The sequence below is a fragment of the Lontra canadensis genome, unplaced genomic scaffold, assembly GCF_010015895.1.
Source record: "Lontra canadensis isolate GAN:19392208 unplaced genomic scaffold, GSC_riverotter_1.0 scaffold22, whole genome shotgun sequence".
Lineage (NCBI taxonomy): Eukaryota > Metazoa > Chordata > Mammalia > Carnivora > Mustelidae > Lontra > Lontra canadensis.
The window spans coordinates 11,476,854-11,487,432 of record NW_022631016.1 but is presented as its reverse complement, the minus strand read 5'-3'; positions in this window follow the sequence as shown (position 1 = coordinate 11,487,432).

Genomic DNA, 10,579 nt, shown 5'->3' with positions numbered 1-10,579 from the left:
AATGTACCATACTAAAGTAAGATGTTATCAGCAGGGGAGATTGGGTGTAGAGTATATAGAAACTTTGTACTAGCTTCTCCATTTTTCTGTAAACATAAACTATTCCAAAAAATAAAGTCTATTATATAGGAAAAATCAAATCACCACATCACAAACTGTTAAACCAAGACTTTCCAAAATAATGATGAATATCTAGCTACATTGTTCTTATTTTGCACTTAGATAGAAAATTTTTAATGTCAATGTTTCATCTTTAACCTTTTTAAACTTCCTATTTTGTATATGTTTTATAGTATACATAGTAAACACAGAAGTACACATACATTTTTAATATATGCACATTGGGGATGTGGTCAATTTTTACTGACATTACAGGACTAAATTATTAGAGACCAAGTGTGTTAAACTAATTCAAAAATTAGAGTTTCTTAGAGGAATTTGTGAGAGGTAAACCTAAGAACTGTGAAATAATTATAACTAGCCTATTCTTATGTCAAGATGAATAAATAAAAATAAAAGTCCATAAACTTTTGTAAAAAGTTTGTATGGACTTTGTAAAAGTCCATAAACATAGGTAAAAGCCTAATGTAATGACATCACCAGAACAATCCCAGTTAGTTTCCGGCTTCTCCTTTGATTTATTCCTTATTTGATAACTAAAAGTTATATGATGACATTGTAATTTGTAAGTCCTTACACTTGGCAACTTACATTTTGAATCACCCTGGATTAAGGTAACTACCTCTTCAATTGCCTTGCCTAAAATAGTTAATTCATGAAAGACTAAGTTCCTTTTCTTGGAAAACAGCAGCCCTTATTTATAATATCTTCACAAGGAACAGGGCCAAACCTCTATTCAGGGTGTTTCTTGTTTGATGAATTCTCTGTAAGGAATTTAGTACAAGTTGGTTGCGTAGCCAACTTGGATCCATAGTAAAATTTCAGTACCACAAACTCACATTTTACAGCGAAGTCAAAACACCTTCCATTTTTACTCTATGGAATTTCCCAATGTCATAGCAATTTAAAAAAAAAGATTTCAAGTATATAATGTACATCAATTTCAAAAGTACTAACAGGAAGAGTACTTTTTAGTTTATTCTTGTTTCATAGGTTATGTACCTCTCAAGCTTGAAGGGAAGTATTGTTAGTTTCACTTAGAAATTAACTACTCTAGGAATAGCCAACTTCTACTTGACTTTTCCAGCATACCCCCGGATTGTGGCATGCTCATTACTTTAAACAGAATTGGGGTGGGGGGGCTACCATGTTTTGGCAGTTCTGAAACTCAAAGAAATAACTTTAAATAGAAAAAAAATGGGGGAAATAGTTCATTAGAAAAAATATCTTGCAACAGTATTAATTTACCTAGAAAGCCCCAAAACTGTCCCCAAGAGTTTTTCTTGGGAGAAGTATGGGTCATAATGAAATTTATTTTGTCATGAAAATTAAACTTATATAAGGAGATGACAGAGTGATGTTATACAAAGACTTGGGATTCTGGAAAATGTTAAACTAGTCATTGGCCTCTAGCTAAATAGAATTTCATCCTAAAGGAATCATCCAGGCAGATGAGAATCTCACTTTATTTAGAGAGCTTCTGAAATGGAATTCCATACTCTTCCAAACCTTAATATCTGCTTTGGACTGAAATATATCCCCCATAAATTCATATGTTGAAACTCTACATATGGGGGCCCAAAGTGACTATATTTGGTGTTCCCGACTAAACATTTGTGCTGCGCACCACCATCCCCCTTCCTATGTCAAAACCCTACTTCACAATAGGATGGTATTAGGAGGCAGGACTTTGGGAGGTAATAAGATGAATCAAATGAGGTCAGGAAGCTGGAGCCCTCCTGAATGAGATTAGGGCCTTTCAAAGAGTCATGAGAGAGTCTGCTTTCCCCTCTCTGCTCTCTGCCAGGTGAGGATACAAGAAGTCAGCAGTATGCAAACCAGAAGAGAGCTCTCCGCAGAACATGACCATACTGGCACCCTGATCCCTGACTTCCAGCCGCCAGAACTGTGAGAAATAAATTTCTGCTCTTTATGCCACCCAGTCTGTGGGATTTTCTCCTGGCAGCCTACGCATCCTAAGCCTTAGCCTTAAGCAAACGGAGATGGTATCATAAACTACTTCCTTGTACTTGTCTTTTAGGACAAGCATATGGGTTCCTTTGGCAAGGAAGCCCATCATTCATGTGGCACACTTGAACTTTTAAAAAAACCCAAAGGGGCAAACTGTAGTGGTTTCCCAAGAAAATTAAGGCAAAGAAGAGATTCTTTGTCACTTCTGTGCCATAACGTATGTTGGATAGCTTCCCCTCCTCAAGTAGTCTGATGTTAGGTTGATGATTCACATATAATCTCATCTTATCTCCATCACATTAAGAGAGGAAAACATCACCCTACCATTACCCAAAACCCTCTGCTTGTGATAAGGTAGCTTGTCAACCTTACCAGGTTGACTAAAATCATACCAGCCTATTACTGACAAAATAACAAGGACTTTCTGGATCTTGTGGCTAATATTTTGTCTCGTGATTTTTTTCTTTTTACTCGGCCCAGCATTTTAGAAGGATAGTTGACTAGGCCTTCTTCAGAAGATACGGACGTATAATTTCATCATCTTTGCATCATTCCCCAAAACTTCGGCAGCTAGAATCTATCTTAAAAGAGGGTCTTCAAACTGAGGTACTCTATTTCCTGGAATATACCAAGGCCCCTTTGTACAGTTATACTGCAAAAGCCCAGGGTCAAAAATAGCTTTCAAAGCTCTCTGAGGGCATGGAGAGGCTTGTTTTCCTTTCAAGACACTTCTGTTCAAAATAGTCTTTACAAAAACAGAAGAAAGGTCTTATCCATCCCAAACCTCACTACAGTGTGTGCCTCAAGGACTGGGCTATCCAGTCCAGTAGCCACTAGTCCCATGTGGGTATTCAGTACTTGAAATGTAGCTGGTCAACATCCAGGTTTGCTGTTTGTATCAAATGCTACAGGATTTCAAGGACTTAGGACCAAAAAACAAGAAGAATGTAAAGTATCTCATTTTCCGTTTTTTATATTGACTGTTGAAATGATACACCTGACCCTTGAACAACATGGAGGTCAGAGGCACAGACCCCCCCCCGCCACGCCATCACAAATCCAAGTATACCTTTTCACTCCCTAAAACTTAATTACTAAAAACATACTGTTGACCGGAAGCCTCAGTGATAACATAAACAATCAATTAACACATATTTTGTATGTTATGTGTTGTGTGTTATATACTATATTCTTATAATAGGGTAAACCAGAGAAAAGAAGATATTTTTTAAAGGTTTTATTTATTTGACACACAGAGAGTACAAGTAGGCAGAGCAGCAGCCAGAGGGAGAGAGAGAAGCAGGCTCTCTGCTGAGCAGGGAGCCTGCTGTGGGACTCCATCCTGGGACCCCAGGATCATGACCTAAGCCAAAGGCAGCCGCTTAACCGACTGAGCCACCTGGGCACCCTGAGAAAAGAAAATATTAAGAAAATCATAAGGAGGAGAAAATACTGAAACCATACTGAAGAATATAGAAGAAGAAAATACTGAACTATACTGATTGAAAAAATGCCACATTTAAGTGTACCCATGCAGTTTAAACCCACATTGTTCAAAAGCCAAATGAATTGCATTATATACGTTATTAATGTCACCTAGAAAATTTTAGATTACATATGTGGGTCACATTATGTTTCTGTTGGACGGTGCTATTTTAGAGCATCAAAACAAAGCACAATTTAAATAATGCTTTCAGACAAGCCTCACATAGAAAGCACCAAAAACTCGCATTCAGACTTGGTGTCTTTCCTTTTCTTCTCCTAAGAGTGGGTATTTTGGTATTTCAGTGGAGTGTTTTGGCTGATATGTTCATTCAGACAGAGTGTAGAGCAGGGTTATTAGGATGATGATAACTTCACTCAAAGAAGGCCTTGCTCCTGAGGAAGTGTCTTGAGAGACCAAAGAGAGAGCATGAGTAAGAAATGTTGGCATCATCTTACGTCACCCAGGTGACAAACTCCTGGCAAGGACGCTGTCTTAGAATGAGTGTTTATAAGTGAGGTGGTGCTTCCCAGAAACCAGAAGGGGACAGGCTCTGATGACTGCAGAATGAATCCTTCTGTAATCTAGGTGGTTTCTAAGTCTTTGTTTTGAACAGGTCTGAAGAAGAACCTAAAGCTTTAGCTGATGATTTACAGTACTTCACTAGGGCACCTGGCTGGCTGGACAGTAGAGCATGCAACTCTTGATCTCTGGGTTGTGAGACTGAGCCCCATGTCTCATATGGAGACTACTTAAAAATAAAATTGTTGGGTGGCTTAGTCAGTCTGGGTGGCTTAGTCAGTTAAGCATCTACCTTAAGCTCAAGTTATGATCCCGGGGTCCTGGGATCAAGCCCAGCATTGGGCTTCCTGCTCAGTGGGGAGCCTGCTTCTCCCTCTCCCTCTGCCCCCTGCTTGTGTTCTCTCTCTATCTCAAATAAATAAATAAAGTCTTTAAAAATAAATAAAATATTCCATGCTCATGGATTGGAAGAACAAATAGTTAAAATGTCTATTCTACCCAGAGCAATCTACACATTCAATACAATTCCTATCAAAATACCATTAACTTTTTTCACAGAGTTGCAACAAATAATCCTAAAATTTGCATGGAACCAGAAAAGACCCTGAATAGCCAGAGGAATGTTGAAAGAAACCAAAGCTGGCGGCATCACAATTCTGGACTTTAAGCTCTATTACAAAGCTGTAATCATCAAGACAGTATGGTGCTGGCACAAAAACAGACACATAGATCAGTGGAACAGAATAGAGACCCGGAAATGTACCCTCAACTCTATGGTCAACTAATCGTCAACAAAGCAGGAAAGAATGTCCAATGGAAAAAAGACAGCCTCTTCAACAACTGGTGTTGGGAAAATTGGACAGCCACATGCAGAAGAATGAAACTGGACCATTTTCCTACACCATACACAAAAATAAACTCAAAAGGGATGAAAGACCTAAACGGGAGACAGGAATCCACAAAATCTTACAGGAGAACACAGGCAGCAACCTCTTTGAGCCCAGCCATAGCAACTTCTTGCTAGACACATCTCCAAAAGCAAGGGAAACAAAAGCAAAAATGAACTATTAGAATATCATCAAGATAAAAAGCTTTTGCACAGCAAAGGAAACAGTCAACAAAACCAAAAGACAACTACTGAATGGGTGAAGATATCTGCAAATGAATTATCAGGTAAAGGGCTTGTTTCCAGAATCTATAAAGAACTTATCAAACTGAACAAAAACAACAACAAAAAATCCAGTCAAGAAATGGGCAGAAGACTTGAACAGATATTTTTCCAAAGAAGATACACAAATGGCCAATAGACACATGAAAAAAAAAATTTCAGCATCAGTGAAATACAAATCAAAATCACAGTGAGATACCACCTCACACCAGTCAGAATAGCTAAAATTAACAAGTCAGGAAATGACAGATGTTGGCAAGGATTCAGAGAAAGAGGAACCCTCTTACTCCTTTGGTTGGGATGCAAGTCGGTATAGCCACTCTGGAAAACAGTATGGATGTTCTTCCAAAAGTTAAAAATAGGGGCACCTGGGTGGCTCAGTCATTAAGCATCTGCCTTCAGCTCAGGTCATGATCCCAGGGTCCTGGGATCAAGCCCCACATCGGGCTCCCTGCTCAGCAGGGAGTCTGCTTCTTCCTCTCTCACTCACCCTGCTTGTGTTCCCTCTCTCACTGTGTGTCTCTCTTTCTCTGTGTCAAATAAATAAATATAATCTTTTAAAAAAAAGGGTTAAAAATAGAGCTACCCTACAACCCAGCAATCGCACTACTGGGTATTTACCCTAAAGATACAAATGTAGTGGTGGGAAGGGGCACCTGCACCGCAGTGTTTAGAGCAGCAATGTCCACAATAGCCAAACTATGGAAAGAACCTAGATGTCTATCAACAGATGAATGGATAAAGAAAATATGGTGTGTGTGTGTGTGTGTGTGTGTGTGTGTGTGTGTGTAAATATTATGCAGCCATCAAAAAGAATGAAATTTTAGCACTTGCAATGAGGTGGATGGAACTAAAGGGTATTACGCTAAGCGAAATAAGTCAGTCAAAGGAAGACAATTATATGATTTCATTCATATGTGGAATTTAAGAAACAAAACGGAGGATCATAGGGGAAGGGAGGGAAAAATAAAATAAGTTGAAATCAGAGAGGGAGACAAACCATAAAAGAGACTCTTAACTATAGGAAACAAACTGAGGGTTGCTAGAGGTGAGGTGGGTGGGAGGATGGGGCAACTGGGTGTTGGGCATTAAGGAGGGCACTTGATGTAATGAGCATTAGATAATTATATAAGACTGATAAATCACTGAATTCTACCTCTGGAACTAATATATTATATGGTAATTAATTGAATTTAAATTAAAAATAAATATAATTAAAGTACCTAATGAGAAATTGCTATGATACTTTTGGCATGCAAATCAGAAGCTGAAAGATTTGAATAATTTTGTTATGGCAGAAGTCCGTTCTCATCTATTTATGAAAACAGTGTTTCTCAGTGCTTATAGCTGTAAAATCTGAAAATAGGAAAAGAATTGAGATTCAATCCTATCTCTTTCTAACAATAAATAACATTCACTAATAGATTTTGAAAGGGATATATCAATAAAATTTGACTATGTGTAATAATTATCAAACTTTACAACATATTTTAATCACATTTTTACTATTAAAAATTGCAAGTATAGATAAGACTTTGAAATCATTTTAAATAATAAAAGGCTTTCAAACATAAAAGTATGCCGCATTAAGTAAAGTTGTGGAAAAGGAGAATGGAGTGGAAATGAGATTCCAATGGGAAAAAGGAATGACATAAAATCACAGTCCTTTTTTTATGAATGATAGTGAATTTCTAATAGATACATTATTTCGATTCCATTGGAAATGTGAGTCATTGATGATCTCATTTTAAAATGTCAGTAATCACTTATAATACAGTGGAAATCATGGCCTTTAAAACTAAATTTCTAATGGAAAAATTTAGATGTCAACTTTCAAACGTGGAAATGGCTTCTCAGTGTTTCAAAACTTTTACAAGGGTGGGTGGACAAAGATTTTCATATGACCGCCTTAGATGGCAACGAGTCAAAACCCCCTCATTTAATATACATGGCAGCTGAGCACCAGAAGTTCTGCTCTTGAACCAGAACCGAAGGCCACCTTCAGTCCCTGGCTCCGTCCCTACTCAGAGAAGGCCCATGGGCTTCCATGAGAAAGTCCTATTTCTCAGTGATGAGGGGCCTCGAAGCAGGAGATCCTGTCTCTGAAATGTATTGGTCTCAGAAACAGATCTATGGTCATCTGTCAATGCTGCTCCCACCCGTCGTCAGGATTCCCTCTAAAGCAACCATCTATGAGTACGAGGCAGTCCTACACCTATCCGGCAACTGGGATCACAGTTTATCCAACTACTGCTCTCCCTAACCAAGCAGGCAGCACCTGGAGGGAAGTAGCTTCCGTTGTCTTCGTTAGCTCGAGCTGGGCTGCCATCAAAACCAGCAGGGACGCCTGGGCGGTGCAGCTGGTTGAACACCACACTCGTGATTTCCACTCAGGTCTTGATCTCGGGGTTGTGAGACTGAGCCCCGTGTTGGGCTCTGCGCTGGACGTGGAGCCTGCCTAAGATTCTCTCTCTCCTGCTGCCCCTCTGCCTGCCTCACATACTCATGCTCTCTCTTTCTCTCTAAAAAAACTAAACTAAACTAAACAAACAAACAAACAAACAAAAAACACAACCGTAGACTGAGAGGCCTGAGCAACAGGAATTTATTTTCCCTCAGTCTGGAAGCTGAAAGTCTCAGATCGGAGTGTCAGCCTGGCTGAATTCTGGGGAGAGCGCTCTTTGGGCCTGTAGACAACTGCTTCCTCGCTGTGTGTGCTCACAGGGCCTGGACGACGGGGCTGGTGGTTTGCTCTGGTCTCTCCCTCTTCTTATGACCTCATTTATAATCTTAATTACTTCCCTAAAAGCCCCATCTCCACATACAGTTACTTTACAGGGGTTAGGGCTCCACCATATGAATTTTAGTCGGACACAGCATTCAGTTCATAACACTCCTAAAGCTTTATGTATCTTGTTCCTGACCCAGTGGATGGTACCAGCCTCACTAACAAATTCTTGTTGAATGAATTTAGCATTAATTCCTTATATCAATATCATAGTGGTAATGTAGATAGCAGAGAGAAAACTAGCTATATGACCTTGAGCTAGTCATTTAACCTCACTGAGCCTCTGTTTCATTAGACATAAGATCTAGATAGTCATTCTTATAGGTCCATTATAAGGATTAGAAGGGAGGCATGAGAAGGGCCTGGAATAGTGCAGGAAACAACAGCTCTATCTAATAATTTCGCTTGGCACTTTGCGGTTTGTGAAGCACCTTTGCGTTCCCCCAAGTCAAGACCCAAATGTCTCGGACACCTCTGGCACCAAGCCTAGTGATCTTTTCACTGTTACAGCTGATCCCAGCCCTTGTGAGAAGTGTTCATTTACAATAACCCTGGACTTCACCAGGTCATAATTTCTGTTGTATGGAATGAGGTGGCTCACTGAACTGGTCTAGTCCTCAGGGTAATCAAGAAGCCAGGTTAAAAAAAAAAAAAAGAAAAGAAACCAGGTTAAGAAATCTATTAGGTAGGGAGAGAGAAGTATTAGTTGCTTTAATAGCTATTTTCTTGCAAAATTAATCAGTTACTTGCAGTTTCGTTAAATAAATTATTTTTCAGAATATTTATAGCCTTGGGACACCTGGCTAGTTCAGTCAGTAGAGTATGCGTGTGACTTTTGATCTCGGGGTAGTGAGTTCAAGCCCCACGTAAGGTGCAGGACCTACCTACTTAAAAATATATATGTATGTGTTTATTGACAAAGCTTTGTGAGTAAGTCCATTCAGGGACACTAGGTGGCACTATAAGAACCTCTCCTGGACCTGCTCCTGACCACCCAATGGCCACCACCATTTATTTACAGCCTGAACACTTGTAGCAAAGAGCTAGATGAAGAAAACAGAGAGAGGTGTTCTTCCTTTTCTAGGCAGAGTCTATATGTTCTCTTTTCTAGGGGGTTGAGCTCCTACTGTGACTAGTATGTGGAGAAACAAGGTTCTCATTGAAAACTACAGCTAACATGGATCAAGTCAGGACAGGATCTGAGTCCCGGCGCTGACACTTAACATCTGGTTTTCCAGGAGAGGGTCTGTTTCCTGCCCGAGGGCCTCCCATAGGATTGCTAGGAGGACTGTAGGAAGTCGTGTGGAAGGACTGCCACGTGCTACGATTAAAGACCAAGGTTCTTTCGGGGGAGGCTCCTGCCTCACATCAGCTCTGGGTCTCTGCTCCTGTGGTCCCTGCAGGTTCTTTATCAATGCCAAGATCACTCTCCAACATTTATGAAGAACTCTGACACCAGATAGCATCATTTCAGCTTTCCCTCGGACAAGCGACTGAAACGGAGTTCAGAGTAGCCTCTCTCCCAATGGTGTTTAACGTTAGCAATCTTTTCCAATGGCTACACCCTAGACCTTGTCATCATCTGGAAGTAAACCCCCTTAAACGCGTCGACTTCACACTCCGCTCCCTGTCAGAAGCCACCTCTCCTTCCCCCTCCCCCTCGCTCATCAGTTTCCGTGGGACTTTCAGCTCCTTCATTCCTCCTTCTCTCCCTGTTTAAGGGATCCCCCTTCTCTACCAGCAGAGCCCCCTTCTCTTCTTGCCTTTGTGTTCACGGTGAGCAGTTACTTACTCTACAACCGCCCCCCATTCCCCACGCCTCCAGGGCTACCACCCCTCAGGCCCCCCACCTGAACCAGCATGGCCCTTCCAGGATGCAGAGTGCCTAGAGGGGAGAGCACAAACAAAGAACTGAACTACTACTGATTAAGAGCTCTGTAGCCGCCAACACAGGGCTAAATGCCAGACTCACATATATTAAAGTGTTGAGAACATCTATTCACAGAATTAAAAGAGGTACCAGTTGAAACGAGATTTTTTAAAAAACATATTTTCATGCTTTTACCTTTAGCATCTTCTGCATCTGTGATGTTTCCCTGTATCCAGAGGTACCTACCCAGAGGGCGCGTGGATGAACGGATGGGCTTGGTGACAGGATGTAATTTACTTCTAAAATAGCTAATTGGGTGGCTCAGTCAGTCAAGCATCTGCTGTCAGATTGGGCCACGATCCCAGGGTCCTGGGACAGAGCCTCGTGTCAGACTCCCTGCTCAGCAGGGAGTCTGCTTCTCCCTCTCCCTCTCCCACTCCCCATGCCCCCACTCATGCTCTCTCCCTGTCACTCAAATAAATAAATAAAATCTTTTAAAAAGTTAAAAAATAAAATAGACAATTGAGATGCAAACCTGAAGACCCAAGGAAAGTAGGACTTAGAGATTATGGCAAAATATAGCTTGAGAAGACGATAGGAAAGAGCCAGGTGTACCTGCCCTTATTCACCCACCATCCGTGAAGAGGAGCCTGAGCA